The following is a 27,493-nucleotide window of genomic DNA, read 5'->3' as shown; positions in this document are numbered from 1 at the left end:
CACCCCGACGCGTTTCCCCGGTGTAACGGTTCATCAGGAGGCCCCAGACTTCAATACCACTGATACTCGATATGCTCCATGATGCCAAAAGATAACAGGATATAAACATGGCATGGCGGCGGTCACAGAAAATAAATTTAAATAGCCCCCGCTATCATGTGTCAACAAAGCCCATTGGGTACACGGTCACAAAAGATACACGTCATCCACTTTGCCCAGCCAATCACTGAGTGTTACTCATTACCCATTCCCATTGCGTTCCACTATCGGACCAGCGTGCGTGTCACGCCTACTGCGCATGACCGGAAGTGATGTATCGGAACATAACGGCGCTTGTTACCTTGCGACCAAGAAAAACAGATACGGCATCAAACCGTGACCTAATCGCACGCAGGCGCATTAGCGCCAAGGTGATAGGCCAAATAACGTCACCATCTATCACTAAATAGCCCAGATTTTAGAACAAGAAAAGGGGGAGTACATAATAGTCCAATACTTAACGGATATATCAAACCGAGCTATATATAATAATAATAGTAGTAATATACCCAAATTAAATATATAGCGAGAATATATAATCTCTCGGTATAGTAACACTGGAGAAAGTGAATTTTAAAAATATGCTCTTAAAAAATTAACATTAGAACAAATGCTTTATTGATAATAAGACTCATAATAGAGTTAGTGCGAAATTATTACGCACTACTTGCAAATAGACTAGCTACACATTATCCAAAGAAAAAATCTGGTTTGTTTTGGGGGTAAAGATAACCATAGGCAATTAAATACTGAAAAACTCCTAAAGAAAACATGTGAATGACAGGCATTCATTTAGACCTTTCGGGGACAGGGATTGGAGTCTATATATCCATTCTGCTTCTCTTCTTTGTATAATTTTGTCAAGGTTCCCCCCCCCCCCGAGGTTTGGGTCTGACTAACTCAATCATACAAAAAGTAATATCCTTCAGGGATCCAGCATGCATCTCATTCATATGTCGCGCAATAGATGTATCCCTATTATTTTTAATATCATTCAGGTGCTCACCTACTCTTATCCTGAGCTCCCTGATGGTTTTACCAACATAATCCAGAGGGCATGAACATGTTGCTTTGTACACCATACCGGAGGATCTACAGTTCCCAAAATCCCTAATATTATAGGTCTTTCCATCCACTGAACTGCAAAATGTTTTAGATTGTGACATAACACCACATCTCGAGCAGTTTCCACATTTGAAAAAACCTTGTAGTTTACGAGAAAGCCAAGTACCTTCCTTTTTTGGTCTCTGATAAAAGCTATGTACCAAACGGTCCCCAAGGGACCTGCCCTTTCTGTAGGTAATACTCGGCTTGGGCGTAATAATGCCCCTCAGGTCTGGGTCTGCCAAAAGAATACCCCAGTGTTTTCTGAAGATATTATATACCCTTTCAGCTTGGCCATCAAATGTGCCTATCATCCTAACCATTTTTTCATCAATCCTCTTTTCTTTAACCCCCAACAATGTAGATCTATCAGTAGATAAAGCTTCCTGATACGATTTTCTCAAAATATATTCTGGATAGCCTCTCATTTGAAACCTATGGTGCAAATCATCAGCCTGGTTTCTAAAAGCAACCAAATCTGAGCAGTTCCTTCTGATACGAAGGAACTGTCCCTTCGGTATACCTCTTTTAAGGGGGACTGGATGATGACTTGTCCAATTGAGGAGATTGTTTGTAGATGTCGGTTTCCGATAAGTAAGAGTCTCAATATTGCCATTCCGTTTTTTAATAATAGTCAGATCCAAAAAGTTAATATTATTGTTGTGACATTCGGACGTAAACCGTAACCCTATGTTATTAACATTAATATTTTCCATAAATCGATGAAACTCACTTTCAGGGCCAGACCAGAATACCAGAATATCATCTATATATCTGGCCCATAATGTAATGTAGGAATTCCTGTGGTGAGGATATGTGGTGGAATTCCTACATTACATTATGGGCCAGATATATAGATGATATTCTGGTATTCTGGTCTGGCCCTAAAAGTGAGTTTCATCGATTTATGGAAAATATTAATGTTAATAACATAGGGTTACGGTTTACGTCCGAATGTCACAACAATAATATTAACTTTTTGGATCTGACTATTATTAAAAAACGGAATGGCAATATTGAGACTCTTACTTATCGGAAACCGACATCTACAATCTCCTCAATTGGACAAGTCATCATCCAGTCCCCCTTAAAAGAGGTATACCGAAGGGACAGTTCCTTCGTATCAGAAGGAACTGCTCAGATTTGGTTGCTTTTAGAAACCAGGCTGATGATTTGCACCATAGGTTTCAAATGAGAGGCTATCCAGAATATATTTTGAGAAAATCGTATCAGGAAGCTTTATCTACTGATAGATCTACATTGTTGGGGGTTAAAGAAAAGAGGACTGATGAAAAAATGGTTAGGATGATAGGCACATTTGATGGCCAAGCTGAAAGGGTATATAATATCTTCAGAAAACACTGGGGTATTCTTTTGGCAGACCCAGACCTGAGGGGCATTATTACGCCCAAGCCGAGTATTACCTACAGAAAGGGCAGGTCCCTTGGGGACCGTTTGGTACATAGCTTTTATCAGAGATCAAAAAAGGAAGGTACTTGGCTTTCTCGTAAACCACAAGGTTTTTTCAAATGTGGAAACTGCTCGAGATGTGGTGTTATGTCACAATCTAAAACATTTTGCAGTTCAGTGGATGGAAAGACCTATAATATTAGGGATTTTGGGAACTGTAGATCCTCCGGTATGGTGTACAAAGCAACATGTTCATGCCCTCTGGATTATGTTGGTAAAACCATCAGGGAGCTCAGGATAAGAGTAGGTGAGCACCTGAATGATATTAAAAATAATAGGGATACATCTATTGCGCGACATATGAATGAGATGCATGCTGGATCCCTGAAGGATATTACTTTTTGTATGATTGAGTTAGTCAGACCCAAACCTGGGGGGGGGGACCTTGACAAAATTATACAAAGAAGAGAAGCAGAATGGATATATAGACTCCAATCCCTGTCCCCGAAAGGTCTAAATGAATGCCTGTCATTCACATGTTTTCTTTAGGAGTTTTTCAGTATTTAATTGCCTATGGTTGTCTTTACCCCCAAAACAAACCAGATTTTTTCTTTGGATAATGTGTAGCTAGTCTATTTGCAAGTAGTGCGTAATAATTTCGCACTAACTCTATTATGAGTCTTATTATCAATAAAGCATTTGTTCTAATGTTAATTTTTTAAGAGCATATTTTTAAAATTCACTTTCTCCAGTGTTACTATACCGAGAGATTATATATTCTCGCTATATATTTAATTTGGGTATATTACTACTATTATTATTATATATAGCTCGGTTTGATATATCCGTTAAGTATTGGACTATTATGTACTCCCCCTTTTCTTGTTCTAAAATCTGGGCTATTTAGTGATAGATGGTGACGTTATTTGGCCTATCACCTTGGCGCTAATGCGCCTGCGTGCGATTAGGTCACGGTTTGATGCCGTATCTGTTTTTCTTGGTCGCAAGGTAACAAGCGCCGTTATGTTCCGATACATCACTTCCGGTCATGCGCAGTAGGCGTGACACGCACGCTGGTCCGATAGTGGAACGCAATGGGAATGGGTAATGAGTAACACTCAGTGATTGGCTGGGCAAAGTGGATGACGTGTATCTTTTGTGACCGTGTACCCAATGGGCTTTGTTGACACATGAAGGGCACATAAAGGGCTGTCACATTGTAGAAGGATCAACTTTATTCTCATTTGCACAAGGAAAGACTAGAAGCAATGGGATGAAACTGAATGGGAGGAGACACAGATTAGATATTAGAAAAAACTTTTTGACAGAGTGATCAATGAGTGGAACAAGCTGCCACGAGAAGTGGTGAGTTCTCCTTCAATGGAAGTCTTCAAACAGAGGCTGGACAGACATCTGACTGGGATGATTTAGCGAATCCTGCTTTGAGCAGGGGGTTGGACCAGATGGCCCAGGAGGTCCCTTCCAACTCTACGATTCTATGATTCTATGATTCTATGATAGCGGGGGCTATTTAAATTTATTTTCTGTGACCGCCGCCATGCCATGTTTATATCCTGTTATCTTTTGGCATCATGGAGCATATCGAGTATCAGTGGTATTGAAGTCTGGGGCCTCCTGATGAACCGTTACACCGGGGAAACGCGTCGGGGTGACTTTGACAATAAGTAGCCACCGGGTGGTGTTCTAAAACCTCTTTATTCATTTGTTTATTATGGAACAATACTACATCATGTTTATTTTTATACACCATCAGTGGTTTCTTTATCTGCATTAACAGAGGCGATTATCAATTGCCATATACTGCTAATTTATTGCTGGGACGTGATGTCCTTGTCTGCATGTTTATCTTATTCATCATGCTGGTAGCAATTCATGGTTATTTTCTGGCTCATTGGTTTATTGTTTATCAATAGGCAATTTTAATAGTTGTTCTGTGAGGGCTATTGTTAGTAGCCTTTTTCTGGGTTACCTTTATTATCATTATATTTGTGGGCTTATTGCCCTGGTTACTCTTGCATTGTATTCTGTGTATGCTAAGGTTTTTCCCTTCCTTCATATCTTTTCTATCTGGCATTGTTTTCCCACCTGTGAAATTAGGGTGAGGTAGGGGACACAGGGTCAGACGACGTTGAGTGGGGGCGCCAAAATATCCGTATCTATTAGGGTGCCAACCTCCACGGCAAGGAAGGGTGCAGATAGTATATTGTAGCCTTTAACAGGGGTTTTAAGGAAATTTATTGATTATTTACTCACGGTCATAGGTGTTTTTTAATTTCTATTGAATAAAATTAAATTTTATGGGAATGCATGTTCACCTTAATATTATGTTATATTCCTCTCTTATAATGATTTTGTGGTATATGGGCATGGGACTATGGGATGGAGAATATGTATGATGGGTATATGGGCACGGGACTATGGGATGGAGGATGTGTGATGGGTATATGGGCATGGGACTATGGGATGGAGGATGTGTGATGGGTATATGGGCACGGGACTATGGGATGGAGGATATGTAAGATGGGTATATGGGCACGGGACTATGGGATGGAGGATGTGTGATGGGTATATGGGCACGGGCCTATGGGATGGAGGATATGTATGATGGATATGTGGGCACGGGACTATGGGATGGAGGATAATTATAATTTTCTATAACTAACCACAGTTAGTTACTATGCCCGGGCAGCGCCAGGCTCTTCAGCTAGTAACTTTTAAAAGCTTGTGATACCAAAATGAAAATATCAGCACAGCTCAGGATAAAGACATAACTTCTGCCTTGTGCCCTTAATGCACCATATGCCCCCGCTTAATGAACGTTCGTGTACGGCTCATACAAAATTACAAAGTACTAATTAGAGATGAAGGCAAAGGGAAACCAGGCTGATATCATTCACTCTGTCTCCTAATAATATCACTAACATCTCTCTTTATTATCATGACTCTGGGGGATTAATATTGTTCTTTGCAACCTTTCATACTAAAGGATTCAGAATAAAGATTTACGGAAATATACATTTGACATAGATGGAACAGCAGGAAAACCATCTTCATGAAGACGTTCCCACAGACAGGACTGGTACAATCCCATGGGGATGGTCATACATGGTTCTTGTTTTGACTCTACGACATCATTTGGCCCAACATGTTCTCTACATGGTGTCAGTGTGTAGGACACTAAGCAATGGTGTTTTTTTTCTCTTTTTACTATGAGAGCTGTCATAACACAAGGTCTCAGATTAAATACCGTAAATAATGGATGGCGTAGTTGGCATTTCCAGGATTCTTTACATAGGGTACATGGGATGAGCGCTTCGGCTCAGAAGTTATATTTTCAATATAAGCACTTTTTCAAAGGGGCTGTTAAACTTACAAAAGCAAAATGTGCTAAAATTTGTAAATTATGCTACTTACTAATACACTTTATGTCTGAAAGGTGTCCCGATCTTTAGTTATAACCCCAAGTACGCCCTATTCTGGCTTGTGTCGGACACGAGACAAAAAGGGGGCAGGCTGACTGCTCATGTGATAGCTAAGCCAGCCCCCTTTTCTGTCACAGCCGATGTGTAGGTAGGCTTATCTAATGAAATATGCCATCAGTCAGCCCCTGTGAGATAGTAGTGATGGACAGTCCGGCTCTTTTTGTGGATCTGGATCACTTATAAAGAACTGGCTCCTTTGGATCCTAAATTGATCCTGAATAACTGTGTGTTATAACTGAATACCCATTTATGCTATGTGCCCACGTTGCTTTTTAGGCTGTGTGCCCACGTAGCGTTTTTTAAGCATTTCTGCAGCGCTTTTTGACAAGCGATTCTGCTGCAGAAACGCTATGAAAAGCATCCAATTGATTTTTAATGTAAAACGCACATGTTGTGCCAATGGTGCATTTTTAACCGCTGCGGAAACGCTTAGCAATTAAAAACGCAGCATGTTCATTAATTTTGCGGAATCGCATGCGATTCCGCATACCATCAAGTATATGGGCAAAAACGCTTAGGAAAACGCATGCAAAAATGCTTGACAGTCAAAAAACGCGTGCATTTTCCTGGGAGCAGGGTGTGCGATTCTGCTCAGGGTTATTCTGCTTCAGAATCACTACGTGGGCACATAGCCTTAAAGGAGAATATTCCTGAGCAGAAAAGCACACCCTCTTCCCGCGAAAACGCATGCGTTTTATGAAGCACTTTTGTAAGTGTTTCCGCATACATACTCTACTATTGTATTGCAAAGACGCTTAGGAAAACGCAGGCTAAAACGCTTAACAAAAGCGTCAAAAACGCTTACAAAAGCGCTTCATAAAATGCATGCGTTTTCCCGGGAAACGGGTGTGCATTTCCGCTCAGGAATATTCTGCTTCAAAAAAGCAACGTGGGCACACAGCCGAATGAACATGCTGCGTTTTTTTCTGCTAAGCGTTTCCGCAGCGGAAAAAAACGCACCATTAGCACAACATGTGCGGATTCAGTTATGATTACATGGGATGCTTTTCTTAAGCGTTTCCACAGCAGAAACGCACGTCTAAAAGCGCTGCGGAAATGCGGAAACACTTAAAAAAAGCAACATGGGCACACAGCCTTAGGGTTACATTAACATGGCCAAAACCCTGCCCACCCGCAGTCAAACCCTGCCTCTTTGCAGCCAGCCAATGAAATCGATGGGTGATAGGGATTTGGTTTGGTGAGCGGGGTTTTGGCCACTGGACTCAGTCATTTTACTCTATTCCTAGACTTTAGCGGCTTTCTCTCAGGTGCTGGCTTCCATCATTCCCAGCAGGGAGCCAGTTCTTTGTCTTGGATCGGTTGCGAATGACCCATCACACTCAGCGCTCTGGATACGTCTGGACACAGAAATAACTGACCATAAGACCACCTGTGAGAGCTGACCCTGGAGCCTATTACTGAAGATCAGGACATCTTTTAGATGTAAAGCGTATTAGTAAGTTGCATAATTTACTAATTTAAGATCTTTAATTTTTTCCTTAGCTAGAAGCCCCAGTAAAGCAGCCCCATCTCCAATGTACAAAGGTACTTATCTTATTAGATCCAGCAAGGGATCAGGGCAAATTACATCTGAGCCTTAAATTTGGTAAATTATATTTTTCCTGGTGTGCATCAAAAATGCATCCTTAGGGCTGCTTTCACCCAAGATAAGACCAGTATGTCCTTTTGGCTCCAATCAAAGTGAATGTTTTTTAACTGTATTGTAAAGAAGAGACTGTGCTTTGCACCATAAAGGACAATGACAAAATAGCATATGGAGTTCACGATTTGCACAGAGCCTAAAGGCATCAAACGTGTATCAAAAATGTGGGGCCACAGAGCAAAATTTGCGATGAGGCCTACGTCATTGGGACATCAAAGGTCAAATTATTTTGGTCCTTTCTAAGACCCTAGTTGTTTTTATTCATACAGTGGGGAAAAAAAGTATTTAGTCAGTCAGCAATAGTGCAAGTTCCACCACTTAAAAAGATGAGAGGCGTCTGTAATTTACATCATAGGTAGACCTCAACTATGGGAGACAAACTGAGAAAAAAAAATCCAGAAAATCACATTGTCTGTTTTTTTTTTCATTTTATTTGCATATTATGGTGGAAAATAAGTATTTGGTCAGAAACAAAATTTCATCTCAATACTTTGTGATATATGCTTGGTTGGCAATGACAGAGGTCAAACGTTTTCTGTAAGTCTTCACAAGGTTTCCACACACTGTTGTTGGTATGTTGGCCCATTCCTCCATGCAGATCTCCTCTAGAGCAGTGATGTTTTTGGCTTTTCGCTTGGCAACACGGACTTTCAACTCCCTCCAAAGGTTTTCTATAGGGTTGAGATCTGGAGACTGGCTAGGCCACTCCAGGACCTTGAAATGCTTCTTACGAAGCCACTCCTTCATTGCCCTGGCGGTGTGCTTTGGATCATTGTCATGCTGAAAGACCCAGCCACGTTTCATCTTCAATGCCCTTGCTGATGGAAGGAGGTTTGCACGCAAAATCTCACGATACATGGCCCCATTCATTCTTTCATGTACCCGGATCAGTCGTCCTGGCCCCTTTGCAGAGAAACAGCCCCAAAGCATGATGTTTCCACCACCATGCTTTACAGTAGGTATGGTGTTTGATGGATGCAACTCAGTATTCTTTTTCCTCCAAACACGACAAGTTGTGTTTCTACCAAACAGTTCCAGTTTGGTTTCATCAGACCATAGGACATTCTCCCAAAACTCCTCTGGATCATCCAAATGCTCTCTAGCAAACTTCAGACGGGCCCGGACATGTACAGGCTTAAGCAGTGGGACACGTCTGGCACTGCAGGATCTGAGTCCATGGTGGCGTAGTGTGTTACTTATGGTAGGCCTTGTTACATTGGTCCCAGCTCTCTGCAGTTCATTCACTAGGTCCCCCCGCGTGGTTCTGGGATTTTTGCTCACCGTTCTTGTGATCATTCTGACCCCACGGGGTGGGATTTTGCGTGGAGCACCAGATCGAGGGAGATTATCAGTGGTCTTGTATGTCTTCCATTTTCTAATTATTGCTCCCACAGTTGATTTCTTCACTCCAAGCTGGTTGGCTATTGCAGATTCAGTCTTCCCAGCCTGGTGCAGGGCTACAATTTTGTTTCTGGTGTCCTTTGACAGCTCTTTGGTCTTCACCATAGTGGAGTTTGGAGTCAGACTGTTTGAGGGTGTGCACAGGTGTCTTTTTATACTGATAACAAGTTTAAACAGGTGCCATTACTACAGGTAATGAGTGGAGGAAAGAGGAGACTCTTAAAGAAGAAGTTACAGGTCTGTGAGAGCCAGAAATCTTGATTGCTTGTTTCTGACCAAATACTTATTTTCCACCATAATATGCAAATAAAATGAAAAAAAAACAGACAATGTGATTTTCTGGATTTTTTTTTCTCAGTTTGTCACCCATAGTTGAGGTCTACCTATGATGTAAATTACAGACGCCTCTCATCTTTTTAAGTGGTGGAACTTGCACTATTGCTGACTGACTAAATACTTTTTTTCCCCACTGTACTTTGATGGTTCAGAGATCTGAATTTATTTTCCTACTCTTCTCATCCATCACCAGTTGTCCCCAACCGAGCCACACCTCTATGCGGAGGTGGGTCCTGTTTGCTGATGGGCCCCATAGAAGGTACCCCTTCCCCTACCATAGTAGTCACCCAGATAATATACTTGATATTCAGGGCAATGTACCATGAATGGGGGTCCAGAACATAGCTTTTTACAGCTTTGAAAGTGTCTGGATGCAAGCAATTGTGGAGCTTGACACCACCAATATATCAACTGTTTAGTGGTCGCTGCAGATGACCAGCGCGGCGAAAAAACGTGCAACTGTTTACATCTCACTGCTGCCAGAGCTGAGAACAGTTAATAGTTGGAGGTACAATGTGTTTGACCCCTACCCAATCTGACATTTAAGATATTTCTTGAATATAATAGTAGTGAAAACCCCCCTTATATATTCTAGACCCTATAAAGGTAAATTATACCGTATCGACCAATTTTATTTCAACCGTCAGCAGCATTGGCTTTTGCCTGTAATTACGACTCTTCTGATGACCTCATATGCTGATGTAACAATACATGAAAGGTTCAATTCAATCTTATAGGACTGATTCTACTTAGGGACAAGTCTGAACTTTTCTCATTTTAAAGGAAATGTGCAATCAGAAAATAACCTGTTGTCTAAATATGTGAAACATATTTTTAAGGATTTTTGTTTTTTTTGTATTTTTATTTCATTGCCCAGTACGGTGAAAAGTATCCAGTCACACTTCTTAATCATTGAATTCAGTTTTTTTTCAATCCCATTGCCACGTGTATAAAAAATCCAACGCCAGCCATACAATCTGTCACAACATGATGATACTTTTACTTCTGTAGACATTACGTTTCATCAGTTTCATTATCATCACAGACTGGATTACAATAATAATAATCTATACTTATATAGCGCCAGCATATTCCGCAGCACTTTCATCGCAAGACAACGAAAGGTAACACCTACATATGGATAACTCGGGATCTGACATTCATAATAGGTCAGCGATCATGGAGCGCCCGGCCAGGGCTATCGGGGTACTCGGCACCGGGCCCGTTTATCTCAATGGGAGTTATCACGGAAGCTGTGACCCGGTCCGTGGCCCTGGGGCTCCATGGCAAAAGGGGCTGAAAGAACAATGAAATAGAATTGATGAATAGTTCGTGACGCCACCTGTGGTGTTCGGCAAAGGAGATGTTAAGCCGACGCTGCATGCAGATCCTCTGGGACTGGTGGTGTGTTGCAGCCAAGATGGTGAAGCTCCCCACAGGTAGAGCTGTAGTCCCAGGGCAGTGTAGATGTAGGGGTAGCTGAGAGGCGCAGGCAGTGTAGAAGCTAGTACCCAGATGTAGCGGTACCAGGTGTGTTGGCGCAGGAATGACTGGAGGACACCAGAGCTTGTAGTTCCAAAGCTTTACTCACAGTCTGTAGTACACACAAGTGCCTGCCTCCACGCTGTGTCCTCTGGGTCAGGGACTCAGTCGACCTCCAGGCTAGATAAGACGTTCCCTTCCGACACTCCGCCAACATGTGCCCTTCTGAACGTCTCCTCTATAGCGCCTTTAAGTGTGAAGATCTCCTAGTACTGAGTTACACTGGAGTTCCTCCTGACAGATGTTCCCAAGAACTCTACTTGTACGGCAGACAGCTGTAGCCTGCTTCGGGGACTCCTTACTCCTGAATCCCAGCTCACTATCAACGTTGCTGTTGTGCCCCCAAGTCTTAGTTGGGAGTAGTGCATTTACAGCCCACTACTCCACCGCTGTCTGCTGCAGAACCATTAGTGTTCATACAACCTCGGTGACCGGGCCCCGGCCTTGCGCTTAGAACTTCTAGGCAGGGTTCTTCCTATAACCCATGTCCTCTGTTCCCTTTTTCTCCTACGTTCCGTACTAGTCTTTCCTTCTTATGGAAGATCAGGTTTCTGTTCAATGTCCTTCTCTTACTTTCCTTTCCCATGCCAGCAGACCCAGGTCACTGAGATCTGCTGCAGCACCTCCTTCCTCCATCTCTCTTCAAGGGATCTTCTCTCATTACTCTCTCCCACCGACTGACTGACCTGAAATCCTATACCTTCCCGCTCTTTTATGTATTCTAACTCCACCCGCCTCCCAGCACGTTTCGTGTTCCAAGCAGGGAGCCACCAAAGGTGCTCTGCTACACTCTAAGCAGGCAGCCGCAATGTGGCTTTGCTGAACTACTGTGTTGTGTGGGGTGCGAGTGTTGGAGCGTGGTTAGGAGCCTCCAACCTACCTGGATGGTGGGGTACCACACCTCAGGAGGAGGTGCAGTACCTCTGTGGCAACTGAATCCTCAGGGGTGCCACAATCACCTTCTCTCCCTCCTGCAGATCACAAAGCACGCTCACCACACTCCCCCATAGAACAATCAATGAACATCTACAGACTTTTGTTTCCGAGATATGTATCACTATCAGTTTTTCATTAGTTTTATAAATTTATTTGTTACAATCCTTCTGCACAATATTTGTGCTACATTTTCGGTGAATAAGCACCAGAGCCGGTGCAATACAGGACTTTTATCTGCACTTCACTGCACAGGTGAAACATTGACAGTGATCTGTAGATGACATAGGACGCGCCATACACTTCAACCAAGTCAGTAAAATGGCAGCTAGCTGCAGGGAATGAGGAGATGTTAAGGAAAAAAAAAGATGCCAATCAGACCGGACTGCACAGATAGTTTGCACAGTTAACACTAGTCAGAATTTGCTTGCATTATCCTTCTTCAAAAAGAATCCCAGCATATTAAAGGGGATATTAGGAACCTTACAAAAAATGTGCCCAAGGACTAACGGGCAGGTAATTGCAGCTTACCTGTGTGTTGGGCACGGCGCGGTTCTTCCCCGGCACAGAGCTGTCACAGACCGCTGCTGCTGGGGATTCATAAGCCTCTGCTGACATCACATCTACAGAGCAGAGGCTTCTTTTCCACCCTCATCTGTCAATAGGGTGGTACTTCTGATGTCATAATGATTGACAGCCGGATCTCCGCTGTCTAAGTGGAGGAGCTGGCTGTCAATCAAAAAGACCTCGGAAGTCCCGCCCAGCAGAGGGAGCTGACTGCCCGGCAGGAGCCGTCTGTGACCACTCTGTACTTGGGAAGAAGTGCGCCATGCACAACAGGCAGGTAGGTTGCAGTTACCTCCCTATTAGTGCTTAGATACCTGTTTTTTTATAAAGTCCTGGATATCCTCTTCAAGGGATGTCCTGACGTGAATCAGGAAAAAGATTTTGGTAAACCCTGCGCAAAAGTGGAGTCGGACTTAAGTTGCAACCGTTGTTTTAATTTTTATTTCATTAAACAATAGTACCCATGAAAATTATCAACTTTGTAATATATTTTATAAGAGCAATCTGCTTCTTTCTCAGCCAGGTTCTGATCATTAATTTTCTAAATTCTCAATTCTTTGATAAAATCTGTATTCATGGAAGGCAGATTGCTACATTACTGAGAGAGGAGATGACAGTTACAGTTATAAGATTCTATCTAAAGGGGAGGGGGTGAAGGGGGATGAGGAAGGAACTAGAGGCAGAGCTCCTCCCTCCTGTCTACATTGAATCTTATCAGCACCAACTGCCATCTCCTCTCTCAGTAATGCAGCAATCCGTCTGCACTGAACACAAATTTTACCCAAGAATTGAGACTTTTGAGAATAATGAATCAGTCCTGGCAGAGATAGAAGCAGATTCCTTTGATACGATGCAATACAAAGTTGCTTTTTTCATGTGTACTACTTACTACATGGTGATTTATGCTTTGGACATCCTTTTTCACAAAGTTTCAGGTTGAAAAGATAGAAATGATGGTAACCTGGATACATCTAAATTTCCTCTGTCATCCCAGGTCTAAAGTACAGTGAGACCTGAAGTTAAATCCCCAATTGTAAATAAATGGAAATAACGCAGAACCTTGCATGATGTCTATTACAAAATGAGGAGTGGGTTTTTCAAGAGGGCAGTGTGCTTCCATACTTACAGACCTAAAGTGCAAGTGCTCGTTGTCTTGGCCCTGTGAGAATCATGTGGGAATAGTGGATGAGGGCAGGTATATCTCGCCCAGATTCCTTTCCTATGTGGCCTAGTCTGGTCAGTATCGCACCTGCTTGCTAATGAATAATGGGAGGGCGGATATAAAAGGATGCCAGGTGGTTGTGTGAGTGTCTCAGCCTGGGAACACAGAGAGCCTGTCTGTGTGAGAGACACACGTGAGTGAGAGCAGTGCCCACTGCAACTGTGGTTTGGCTGGACGGGAGAAGCCCGCCAGTTGGTAGTTAGGTTGTCCATTGTTTAGTTAGTGCCGGACCGGCAAGGATTTGTTTTATGTTTTATTTCCTTTTGCATTGCTTTCACCGTTAATAAACCTGACCCAGGGTCAGTTACACCCGTATCCCAGCTCTGCGCCTGTGTTTCATGCTGAACGCACGTGACCTTTGACCCCAGCAAAGCCAATCCCGGAGTGTTTTATCACAGCCCCCTTAAGCCTGCTGTTCTGTTCGGGTCTATATGACCTGAAATTAGATTTGAGACCCTGTAGATTATTTATTATGCGGATCTGAAGCTTGTGATTAATTGACATTTCCTCATTTGAGGAGTTCTTACTATGAGTGTTGTTTTTTTTTTTTTTTTTGTTTAGTTTACTTTTTGCTACACGCTGATTGTTACACTTGTGCTGTTCGGGTCAATATGACCCGATAACATTTTATAGTGTTCAACAGGTCACTAATTATTTCTGCCTGCAAAATGTATTTGTTTTCCTGTGTACTTCATCTCATCATTCAAAAGGGTGGAGGCTTCACTGTTCTTATCAGTGAGCAAGTACTCATCCAGGCATTTCTCTTTCAGTAGTTTCACTTTCAATCCTGATAGAGAAGACACTGGATTCTGAGCTGTGAATACACACCTTTAGGCCGGGGTCACACTAACCTGCGCAAAATACGGTCCGTAGTGTACAGGCGTAATACGGATGAATGGCCCCTAAACAGTGCTCAGTAGGTCATCCGTAAGCAAGGTGTGGTCGCGTATTTTGCGCATGTCAGCATCCGTATGTAATCCGTATGCCATCCGTATGGCGAGATTTTCTCGCAGGCTTGCAAAATGGACATATAATGGAGCCCTATGACAGGGCTTCTAACAGAAACCAAAGAATAGATATAGACACATAGAATGCATATATATATATATTTATATATGTATGTATTCTATGTGTCTATATCTATTCTTTCGTTTCTTTATTAAACCTGTCAGTGTGAGTTTACTGTATAGGGCACTGAATTGCCGGCTTTGCTAAAAGACACCTGGTGCGTATTTCTCGCAAGTCACATGTGTGGTCCGTGTGTAATCCGTATTTTTTGCGCACCCATAGACTTGCATTGGCGTACTACGGCCGTAGTACGCTGACAATCGCAGCATGCTGCGATTGGCACAGAGCGTAGGATACGGATGAGAAATATACGGCTGGTGCGAGGGACCCCATAGAGAATCATTGGTCCATGTCTAATGCGTGCTTTTAGCGCCTCTCACTCGCCCGCATTCCTCGCCAGTGTGACCCCGGCCTTAGGCTATGTGCCCACGTTGCGGAATCTGGTACGGATCCACATAGGATTTGGCCCTGCGGATCTGCAGCAGATTCTCCTGCGGTGTACAGTACCATTTTATCCAATGCAAATTAAAAAATGCTGTGCACATGCTGCGGAAAAATCAGCGCGGAAGCGCAGCGGTTTATTTTCCGCAGCATGTCAATTCTTTGTGTGGAATCCGCAGCGTTTATACACCTCTTCCATTATAGAAATCCGCAGGTGTAAAAACACAGGGCAAATACACACAAAATCCGCAGGAAATCCGCAATGAATCTGCAGGTAAAACACAGGTCATTTTACCTGCGGATTCTGCAGATTCCACATGGAAAACTCCGCACAGGAATCCGCAACGTGTGCACATACCCTTACAGGTACGTAGCATGCTGGGTACTATAAGGAAAAACAAGCCAGAACTGCCGCAAGGTATCCTTAGTAAAAGAGATGTGTATAGTTCTACTTTTTACTTTACTGGTGATACAACAGTTGTGTCTTACGTTCCCCCCAAAAAATAAACATGTAATTCTAAGGAGCACAATGCACCATGACAATGCAATAAGTAATGGAGAAGACAGAAAGCCGGACATGATATTATATTATAATGCGTCTCCGCAAGATAGATTGACATTCCCCAGTCTAGAGTGAGGCGCCACATGTCTGTCTCTGCGGGTGAGGCGTGGGCGTCTGTGGACGCATAGTGGGCATGGGGATTTCTTGAAATCTCATCCACTATGCTGTCATATCTGGCTGCTGCAGGTTGGACGTCTCACAAGCACGCAGTGTCCAGCCCGCAGCGATTACTGATCATCTGCACATACCCTTGAAGGTGTTTTGTGGTATCTGGCATCTCACCATTAGCAGCACGGAAACTTTCACCAGATTTTTACAACCCTACCTGAGAGCAGCAGGACATAGGGGCAGAAATCCTAATTCCAGCAATGTGTCATTTACTTTGCTGATTACTATAGTTTGATTGAAAACTGTCTTTACTGCTGCAGATCTAGCAGTTCTCTAAATGCTGAGCTCTGTATAACCCCGCCCACGCCACTGATTGGCAGCTTTCTGTGTACACTGTGCATAGACAGAAAGATGCCAGTCAGTGGAGGGGGCAGGGTTATACAGAGCTCCTGAATATGGAAAACTACATGGTACCAAGCCAAATAGTGCTCTAGTGATAATCTACTGCTGATAAAACAGTGTTTGTATAAAAACTACACTAAGCAGACTAGTAAGTGGTACATCCCTAAAGTTATGGTTTCTGCCTCTATACTTTTCTGCTCTCAGATTAAGTAGCAAAAACCTGGTGACCAATTTCATTTAACTCCTGTAAATTGCAAGGTGGGGCTTCCACGGATTTGGCTTGTTGTTCCAGCATATCCCACAGATCAGATAGATAGACGTCTGGGTAATTTTGAGGCCAAGCTACCACCATAAACATTTTGCCAAGCCCATACAAATTATTCTTGAAAAGTGAGGCATGTCATATAATACCAAAAATGAGGCGACTGCCATTTTGAATACCATTGCCAGTAAAGCACGCACTCTAGTCACCTGGAATGTTTTAGTGCCAACAAGATTTGCTTTCTCGCTGAGAAGCACAGAGTGGTTCTGGTCACTGTAGGAGTACAAGGGGTTATAGCCTTTATATACTACAATATTTGAGGGTTACACTCACTCTCCGTGAGTACAGTCATTTAAACAGCAGAACCATGAAACTCGTTATTTAATGACTGGTTTACAGAGTAGAATCTTGGGATTGCAAATAGTTGGCAGCAACCACGGGACCGGTTTGGAGCGTGGTCAGATGGAGCCATGGTTAGAACAGTAAGTTCTGGGTGTGGTGCCCATAGTGCAAGGTGGAAGCAATGTCAGGATAGGTCTGGATCCAGGTGTAATGTCATAGACAAATCCAAATAGCTAATCAACAGGCGATGTTCAGGAATAGAGCTATGCCACACAGGTAACGAAAAAGGAATAATACCGGCTACAGGAAGAGACATGACAGAATTTACTTGGCATGATATTCAGACATCTGAGTGAAGGGACTGCCTAGAAGAAGACACAGAACAGAACTGATGTGATACTCAGGCATCTAAGTGAAGGAGCAGCCTAGAAGAAGACACAGAACAGAACTGATGTGATACTCAGGCATCTAAGTGAAGGAGCAGCCTAGAAGAAGACACAGAACAGAACTGATGTGATACTCAGGCATCTAAGTGAAGGAGCTGCCTAGAAGAAGACAGAACAAAATTGATGTGATACTCTAGAGAAAGAGCTGGGTAGAAATAGACAGAGCCGGACTGATGTGATACTCAGGCATCTGTGCGAAGAGACTGGCTAGAAGAAGACATGGCATAGATATTACATGACACATAGGCATCTGAGCGAAGGGACTGGATAGAAAAAGACAGATCAGGCTTTATATATACTGTGTTTCCCCGAAAAAAAGCCCTACTCCAAAAATAAGTCCTAACACAATTTTTTTCGGGCTTTTTGGAATATGGCTAAAATATAAGTCCTACTCGAAATTCATTAAGAAAGTTTCCAGACAGCTAAAAAAGTGAAAGAATACATCATCAAAGAAAGCAGACAACCTCAAAAGAATCGCAATCACCAGACCCCAAATAATTACAATTGGCAAGTGCCGATGGTGGATGGGCTTCCGCGCAGAGTTCTGCGTCACTGTCAGGTCCCTCTCTAATTGTTTGGGATCTGGTGAGTGCAATTCATTTGGGGGTGTCTGCTTTCTTTTGGGGGGAAACCAATATTAGCAATCAGTCAAGGAAATAGAGAATAATAATTGTAAATTTAAGTAGGCAATTTAAAACATAGTAAATACGGTTTGGACCAACCGCTATATGCTGGGCCCTGAACCATTAATAGGATTAACACAAAATGTATTAACAAAATTTGGATAAAATACAATTTATTGAAAAATTCTAATTAACATACATCAATTAGTCAGTAGCTGGCACCACATAAGAACAAATAAATAGGGAAAGGTAGGAACATATAAATTATGAAAGTATTTATCAAATGATAAAATCTACAATTTCCAAAAGGAATTGATACCACATCTATTTGTCATATACATGTTAGGTAAAATTCCTTTTGGAAACAGTAGGTCTTATCATTTGATGAATACTTCATTCAGGGTTACTACCGTTCTCAATATAGACAGCTGCCACTGCCTCTATTACTTGTTCTGACAGTTCACAGCACACAGTAGAATCATAGAACCATAGAATTATAGAAAGGTAGAGTTGGGAAGGACCCCCTGGGTCATCCTGTCCAACCCCCTGCTCAAAGCAGGATTCACTGAACCATCTCAGACAGATGTCTGTCAAGCCTCTGTTTGAAGACTTCCATTGAAAGAGAACTCACACCTCTCTTGGCAGTCTATTTCACTCTTTGATCACCCTAACTGTCAATTTTTCTTTTCTAATATCTAATCTGTGTCTCCTCCCATTCATTTTTTTCATGCCATTGCTTCTAGTCTTTCCTTGTGCAAATGAGAATAAAGATGATCCTTCTACAATGTGACAGCCCTTAAGATATTTGTAGACAGCTATTAAGTCTCCTCTCAGTCTTCTCTTTTGCAAGCTAAACAGTCCCAAATCCTGTAACCGTTCCTCATAGGGCATTGTTTACAGACAATCCTGGTCGCTCTTCTCTGAACTTGCTCCAGTTTGTTCATCATGTCTTTTTTAAAATGTGGCGCCAAAAATTGAATACAGTAAAATTTGTCACATTTGGTATTATACTCACTTTCACTCTGGTTGTTTTTGCACCTATTTCACCTTGCCAGAACATGAACCCAATAGTTGCTGACCTTGCACTAGTGTATGGAAACACTTATGACTCTACTGGATTTTGCAGCACAGCTCTAGTCGCGCCATATCGCCCAGTCAGAGGCAGGGCAACAAGGCAATAGTACCTTGCTGACTGCTTCTCTTTTTGGGCAGCCACCGTGAATGCACTTCCCGGTCTTTTCGGCCTGCACAAGATTGGTCACCCCAATATCATAATGGTTTACAAGCCCTCTGTATTACATGCCCTAGAATCTCTGGACTTTGTGAGCACAACAGCATGAATCACACATTACAAAGTCAAAACATTACAGCATTTTACATCCTACTGCTACTATGACATTTTTGTCTTTGCAGTGCATGTAACATAACCTTTTAACTTTTACAGCAGTGAATATTGATGCCAGCATATCACCCTCCTTACAACTTGAACTACAACATTGTTTAAGTAGGTGGCACATGTCACAGTGACATCAGCATAAATGCCAGAGTACAAGGTTTCTCAGGAGAACATTGCCCAAAGCATCACACTGCACAGGCACCACTGACTTTCCATCTTCCCATAGTACCATCAAGAGACATGAACCCAGCCATCCACATACTGCAAAAATGTGATTCATCAGACCAGGCTACCTTCTTTCATTGCTTCATGGTTCAGTTTAGATGCGTATATGCCTACTTCAGCCATTTTTGTTGGTGGACAGGGGTAATTATGGGCACTCTGACTGGTGTTTTGCAACTCAGTTCCATACACAGAAAGCTGCTATACATCATGGGCCCTTTTCATGAATCAGAACCGACGCACGACTGACATGCTCCTCTGTGTGCGCCTTGCCCCAAATCCTACTACAAACCCCTGCTAGACTAAGATTTGTGACAAAGCAAACACCTCCACTCATCACAAATTTGACCAACAGTGGTTGCTATCCCCCTAGTCCCGCCCCAGCTCTGCCCATTTTGTCTGAGCTGGGAGAAACTGAAGTGAAAGCGCCGAAAGCTGCAAAATTTTTGCGCAACGTAGAGCTGCACCTAAATTTTGCAAATTGTCAATGCTTTTACGCCAGAATTACGGAATTAAAACTTTGATGAATCGGGTCCTGTGTGTTCTGACATCTGTCTTTCATGGTATAAATTAATGTTTTGACCAAATTGTGCTATTGGGGCACTTTTGTAGTGTTGGATCAAACAGGCTAGCATTTGAACCCCACATACTTCACTGAGCCTTTGGTGTTTATGTAAGGGGGTTACAGAAACTATCCTGAACCTCCAAACTTGTCCGATTTAGTGTGTGTATATATTATTGGTTCATAATGATATGTGTAAAATCTGACACATGTTTTTGCCACTAGATGGGGGTATTATAGGTGTGCTTAGTGTAGGATAGAGTGTAGTCATGTAAATGGTTAACCGTAGGAGGAGTCAGCTGGGTGTAAGACCGCAATAGTTCCTGGGTAGATTCAGTCAGGGATAGGTAGCCCAAAGTGCTTGGGTGGGCTAAATGCCCGAGCTACTCAGCCCCCTGAAAATGTTTAAGGAGGAACCCAGCCATCCAGAGTCAGTGGGACAGCACAGCCTCAGATATAGCAGCGACAGCATCTACAGGAACTTGGGAGACAGGAGAAGTCACTGCAGCACCGCAGGGCAGGTTGTTCACCATGTGGCAGGTCATTGCTTGGGCTGATGCCCTCAGAACGGGGTGAAACGTCTGAGGAAACACCCATATGCAGTGAGGCTGGCCAGGGAGGATGCTGCAGAGCCGATGGAAACGGTCCAACCCAGGAAGGTGCAGTGTGACAGGGAGAGGAGTGCAGGGAAAGGTGAAGTAACGTGTAACGTACAAGCTATCAAAAATGTTGTAACGAATCTGGATGTGCTGCGTAGTCATGAAAGTAAAGTTTTACGTTTTGAGTTGCACCTGGACTGTGTCTCTGTTTATTCAGAAGCGGCCAGAGGTGACCATAAAGAATGGAGAACAGACCCCGAGGACACAGGGGACAGAGAGGCAAGAAAGCTGACGGTGGAACGTGATTTTTATGTATTGGAAGGCCAGGGCACACAAGGCCCGATGAACTCAGCCACGTCTACGGCACTGGCTGACCTCTACACTTACGCTGGGTCGTTCATTGCCCTTCTGTTAACCAATTTTGGTAATAACTAGGAACACCCCACAAGACCTGTGGTTTTGGAAGTACTCTAATCCTGTCATCTAACCATCACAATTGGGCCTTGACAAAGTCACGCAAATCCTTATGCTAAAACACTTTACCACACTTACCAGTATATGTTTCAAACAATTCTAAGTCGTATCTGTATTAGTATGGACAGACAAGAAATTAAAAGTTTAAAGACGTCCCAGACTTCACTCTTTTATGGATATCTTATTACAGATACGTACAACATGAATCAGTGATAATGTGGTGTGAATAAAGTCTAAACTGATGTTTTTTGAGAGGGTATGTCTACATGAAGGGAGCCCCTTGACAATAGTGTGAAGGTCCTGAAGTGCCATTATGACTTTGAGTATTATACTTTAAAAAATAAATTCTAAGCTTTACATTATAATCAGGGGTATAACTACAATAGGTGCAGGGGTTGCAGTAACAAGCCCTTGAGTCTAAAGTGGCCAGCATGAGAAGACCCGTATTTTAACGACCACTAATAGTTAGGAGCTCTGTTAGAAATTTTGCACTGGGGCCCATGCACTTCAAGTTAGGCCACTGATTATAACAATAGCCCGGAATGCATTTGTTGAACTGCAATATGGATTTGCACTCCACATATAAAAAGTGGCAACGTCTTTGGAAACCATTTTTTAGATTTTATAGAATTTGTTAGTTTACTGCTTCCTTCCATGTTTGGCCAACAGCGATTGCACTCTGTATACACATGCACGCTCAGCTTGGCCAAGCATGCATGTGTTCTCCATAGGGAATGACGTGTAAGGTGCTCGTAGACATCTGTGACATCAGTTTATCTCTGGTGAGACCCTAAGAATTGGGCATGTTAAAATATAGTAGATTACGTCTGAGTGTCTACCTCCAGTAGATGTATACACCCAAAAATGATGCACATCAGAGCACATGTTCACTCTGTTGGCAACATTATAGTCTATGGCCCCATCGGTGCATACTTATTATTAATATGCATTTAAATAGCGCCATTTATTCCATGGCGCTTTACATGTGAAAAGAGGAAATATAGACAAGTATAGTAAACATGTGTAAGACAAGGGACACACAAGTACATAAGGAGAGGGGACCCTGCCCGTGAGGGCTCACAGTCTACAGGGATGGGTGAGGATACAGTAGGAGGGGGTAGGCATACGCCCCAATACGATTTTGTGGTGGGGTTCGAATGTAAGCTCTGCTGGGACCAACAAGCGTGTGACAAAATGCAATGTTACAGCCCACCTTTACTGCAGGGTAGTCCTGTCTAGCCTATCTGCAGTTGGGATCCAGCATTTTGACCAATAAAAAAAATTGAAATACAGCCTTGTCTTTTTTGTTGGATTATTTGTCCATCTTTTGCACTTTTTGTTGACTCAAAAAAAACGCTGTTGGTTGTGAGTCAATAGGAACATATGAAACACAAGTTTTTTCTGAGGCATGTTTTGACAGGTGCTGGGCCTTTTTCCATGTAATGTTTTTCCATTTATTTTCCTATAGCATTTTTTACAGAAAAAAAAAATACAAAAAAGCTTGCACAAAATACAAGCAAATCGAGGCCTTTCACGAGCCCCTCCAAATAAAAAAAAGTTTCAAAAAAAAAACTGTGCGACTAAAGTCTGAAAGAGTTTTTTGATATTATTAAAACATAAGCTTCTTTCTTCCAAAAACAGCACCACCCTTGTCTGTGAGTTAGTTTTGGGATTGCAGCGAAATAAAAGGGACTGTGCTGTGAGCAGTCCACGGCGGAGCTGTGCGTGGAGGAAAGAAGTAGAAAGGATTTTATCATCTCTTTTAGTAGAGTTTTTTTTAATATTCATCTCTAGAGTTGCAGGATGAGGATTGATGAACCTCATATAAGTAGATTTATACAGATGGAAAACAGGAGACAAATTGAAAAGTTCCTGAGCTATAGGCACTGACTCATCTGCTTTGTGAGGACACGGCTATCTTATGCAGCAGAATGTAATACGGCATGAATAAATGATGACTAAGACTCCAGACGGTACTGAATTAATATTATGGAAGATTACCGGTCGCAGCCGCAGCTTCTGCTTCTGATTGTATCATGCAGTAAAGCAAGCATTCATCAGAACAATACAAATGCACAGCACACAGAAGTCACAGAAATGTATGGGAACTTATGTCCTTGTACTCATCACTTCAAATACGGTGTTGTGATGGACTGATGCAAAAGGATGAGTGCACCAGGGCGCGAAACATATAACATGAGCTAACTAAACGAAAGGAATACTTGGCAAAACATTACTATATTAAGTTATTTTATACATAATGCCATTCTAAAAGGAATAGAAAATAACAATAAATGAAATATATATTACTCCTTGCACATTATCATTATAAGACGTACTGTGTATATATAAGTAACAATAAATACAAAATATGAATAAAATAATAATAGAATAATATTATGAGAGAAGTAGAAGGGAGAAGAAAAAAGAAATAAGAAAGCAAAAAGAAAAATGAAAAGAAAGAGAAGGTAGAAGATAGAAAGAAGAAAGCAGAAAGAAGAAGAATAGAAGGAAGTTAGGAAGAGGAGATAGACAGAAGAAATCAGAAAGGGAAGATTGAAGATAGAAAGAAGAAAGCAGAAAAAAAAGGATGAAAAAGAAGTAAGATAAGAAGATAGAAAGGAGAAGGAACGGAAGATTGAAAATAGAAAGGAGAAAGCAAAAAGAAGAAGAAAAAGAAGGAAGATAAGATGAAAAAAAGAGGATAGAAGAGAAAAGAAGAAAAAATAGAGAGAAGAAAGCAGAAGGAAGAATAAAAAGACAGAATAGGAGAAGGTAGAAAGAAGAATAAAAAGAAGGAACAAGAAGAAGATATAGAAGAAAAGAAAAGCTATTTATGTATTAAAATATACACCCAACAGAAACGTCAAACAATAAGCTCCACAATAAAAAAAGGAAAAACATCTCAACGATGACAAAAGCGACCCCCAGAGTCAGATGTAGGAACAGGGATCCTGCAATCCTAGACAGACACAGGTGTTCTCCAGTAACATGGGCTTGAGTGACCGGCAGAGGAAATCATGCTGTATGATCCCTGTATACCTCAAAGTTGGAAAAATGTAGAAAAAACATATATGAAATGCACGAGCTCCGTTATTCTATCTCTCCGAAACACGTAAAATCTGGTCCACCGCCAAGTAGGCAGCAATCCTATCCGCCCTCCCCCCTGCATTGTAGTCTCCCGGTGCACATGCAAAAACATGGAAAGGTGAATTCTGAAAATGGATCTTACTCCCCCCCCCCAAATCCGACACAGTATTTTAAGTGTCTTTATTTCCAAGAAATTCTAATTTATAACATGGGGAGGATTTTTTTTGGCACAGGCTGAAGTGCAGATGTTATTCCTTAAGGAAGGCAGCCTTGATTGCCTGGGTGAATAATGGCCAGGCGCTGGCATTGAGCCAGGACTCCTCTTACAGCAGAATGTATAAAACCACTCTTCTACAGAAAGAGGCCCCCAGAAGGATAATATATTATTACGCATGATTCAAATTACAGGATCTGCAGCAGGGGAGCGAGTGGCTGAACCGAGACAGGCGCACACAGAATACTGATGATGAGATGATGGAATGCAAGGCGCATTGAAAGAGCCACAGTTTACCGTTCACGGCCTCTGTATTCTTTTCACAGTGACTGCACGCTTGATTATCTCTCTGTCTCATTGCTCATTGGATGATAGAGATGTATTTCAAGGTTCTTTGAAGATTTGCAATTTTTTTTTAATTTTTTTATTTTGACAAATGTAAATGTACGGTTCCGTTTCCCAAAGAAATAATAATAATAATAATAATAATAATAATAAAATGCTTAGAATAATGCATTTCCTATCATTTTAAGGCCTTGAGCTTATACAAAGCGGCCCCCCCAAAAATCTGAATTTTTATTTATTTATTTTTTTCAACCACAAATAATTTCTAGAACAAGGTAAGAGCAGGAAGACATAACATCTAGCCTATGGTTTATTTCAATGAGGAGGGGACGTTAATGTTTTCTGCTTGCGAAGGTTACGTATAATGAGCATTTTCTCAGCAGGCACGGCGGCAGACCCTATTATTTTTTTTTTCTCCCGAGAACGTTCATGCATCGCCCGCGGCATGAATTCCTATATGAAGAGATGCAAATATTGTGTTGACAAGTATACGGAGTAGGGGTAAGGATCGCGCATATTCAATAACGATTAATATATTAAAATCGGGCCGCGAGAGACAAAATATCAAATGTTTACATCATTGGAGGGCGAAATACAACGATTCGCAAAATACATGGATTTTAAGTCTTAGAACGCGGCGGCGAAACCTATTAATATCTGGTGACGAGGGGGAAATTTGCAAATGGGAAGGATGAAAGGGTTAAAATATTATCTGAGGGTGGGGGACGGGACCAAAAAAAAAAGGAATAATTCTCTCGGTGGCAACGAGAGACGGCATACGATGGCGCCGGGCCAACTCTTTTGCATAGTGATTCAAATTATGCTGGCAGAATAATTAATGGGGGGTACCTAATCGTACAAAAAAATATGTTAAACAAGGTTCATTACCGCATGATGTAAATGAGTTTCTCACCAATGATGTCACTGATTGGCTGAGACGGGAAGCTGGTTTCGAACAGTGCAGCACGGCCGGATTGGCTGCGAGGTCCTCCGTCTTACCGCTCGGGCAACCCTCGAGTCAGACACGTTCTGTCTCGCTTGCTCGGTGTTTCGATGCAAATCTTCATCAGCCCAGCTGCGTCTCCATAGCAGTGGTACCCTAAAGCCGGAGTCTCTCTCTCTCCTGTTTCCCACAGCTCTTGTCTGCTAGGCGGTCGCTGCTGTGAAATACCAGCCCTTGGCACTCAGCCCAGACTGCAATCTTACATTTGTCTATAATACAAAAAAAAAAAAAAAAAGAAAAAAAGAAGAGGTATTTGACAAAATAAATATAAAAGCGCAGCATCCACATGCAAAGGCAGACAAACGAACTACTATTATCCCGATTTTTTTTTTTTCCACCCTTTATTTTTAGTTTACAATCTATGAGAATATTAATATTATACTATTTATTGGTCAAAAAAATAAAAAAAATAAAAAAAATCTTAGCTTTTCAATCTAAGATATTATTCATATTATGCTAATTATTAAGTTCAATTTAAAAAAAAAAGTTAGATTTCCAATATAACAGATTATTAATATTATACTATTAAGTAAAAAAAAACTTTAAAAAGTCTGAGATTTCCAACTTAAGAGATTATTAATATTATACTAACTATTAAGTGAAAAAAAATCTTAGATTTCCATTCCAAGAGATTATTACTATTACGGTATACTATTAAGTAAAAAAAAAAAATCTTAGATTTCCAATCTAAGAAATGATTACTATTATACTAATTGAGCAAAAAAAAAAAAAAACAAAAACCTTATTTCTTTACCTCGTTAACAAATTGGATATCCATGCAATAAAAAAAAAGAAGAAACGAAATGCATTTGGGTTATAATGGCCGTCCGAAAAACTAATTGCGATTCTGTCGTTTGTTTTTTTTTTTCGCCTTTTAATGAGCGTTCTTTACAACCATGCAAAATGGTGTCGAAAGGAAAAAAAAAAAAAGAGGTAAGGAGAGAAGAAAATCTGTTCGGCTCGTACAGTTCAGCTTGTCTGACCCCCCTGATAAAAAAGAATGCAGTCATATCAAGTTTAGCAGACAATGAAGTACCTAAAGGTTTTCTCTAGACAAGTCCTTTATAACCAAGCGGTATTATGTGCTGCAGACGGCGTCCAATCACTATGCGGCATTCTGCAGCGATGACACAATAGGTGCCCTGGCCACTGTGTCCTGATACAAGCTCAGGTTCATGGACTGTATATCTTCAGATCCCTAGGTCTTTAATATTCAATAGGAAGGAGGAGAGGGGGTATAAGCAGCACAGGCTGCCTAATTCCTTTCCCCGTAATTATAAACGCCTAATTGCTGTACATAATCCGCCCCATAACGGTGGGTGGTGCGTACTGTAATAATGCACGTCATATACATATGCAAAAAAAAAAAACCGCTCCCTACTTAGCGCTATACGGAAAATCTCAAATTATTCAACGCAGGCAACATTTAAACATTAGATGAATGAGACTTGCGCTGAAATAATCTCATTAACCCGGCTCATTACGGCTTATCGGACCGTGGTGGGAAGGTAACGCAACCTCTGATGTGCTGGGGATATGTTAGCATATGAACTCACTACTTTAAATTGCAAGAAAGACTAAAGGCACCTAATTAATTTAAGGTTTTGGGTAAAA

At 41.8% G+C, this 27,493-nt stretch overlaps 1 long non-coding RNA gene across 6 annotated transcripts in view; it reads right to left on the bottom strand.

Moving 5' to 3' along the window:
* LOC141097365 (uncharacterized) overlaps positions 1-27,051 on the bottom strand; it is an 868,065-nt gene extending 841,014 nt beyond the window's left edge. For 5 of the 6 annotated variants that reach the window (XR_012233929.1, XR_012233928.1, XR_012233930.1 and 2 more), the window contains exons 1-2: positions 26,634-26,907; positions 25,790-26,088 (exon numbers count right to left, since the gene is read on the bottom strand). This is a non-coding gene — a long non-coding RNA (uncharacterized lncRNA). The other variant, XR_012233931.1, reaches the window with a different exon arrangement.
* Between the last annotated feature and the right edge of the window lie 442 nt (positions 27,052-27,493).

The sequence above is a fragment of the Dendrobates tinctorius genome, unplaced genomic scaffold (assembly GCF_039654945.1).
Source record: "Dendrobates tinctorius isolate UK_male_01 unplaced genomic scaffold, ASM3965494v1 ptg000084l, whole genome shotgun sequence".
Taxonomy (NCBI): domain Eukaryota; kingdom Metazoa; phylum Chordata; class Amphibia; order Anura; family Dendrobatidae; genus Dendrobates; species Dendrobates tinctorius.
This window is presented reverse-complemented; position numbering and strand designations above follow the sequence as displayed.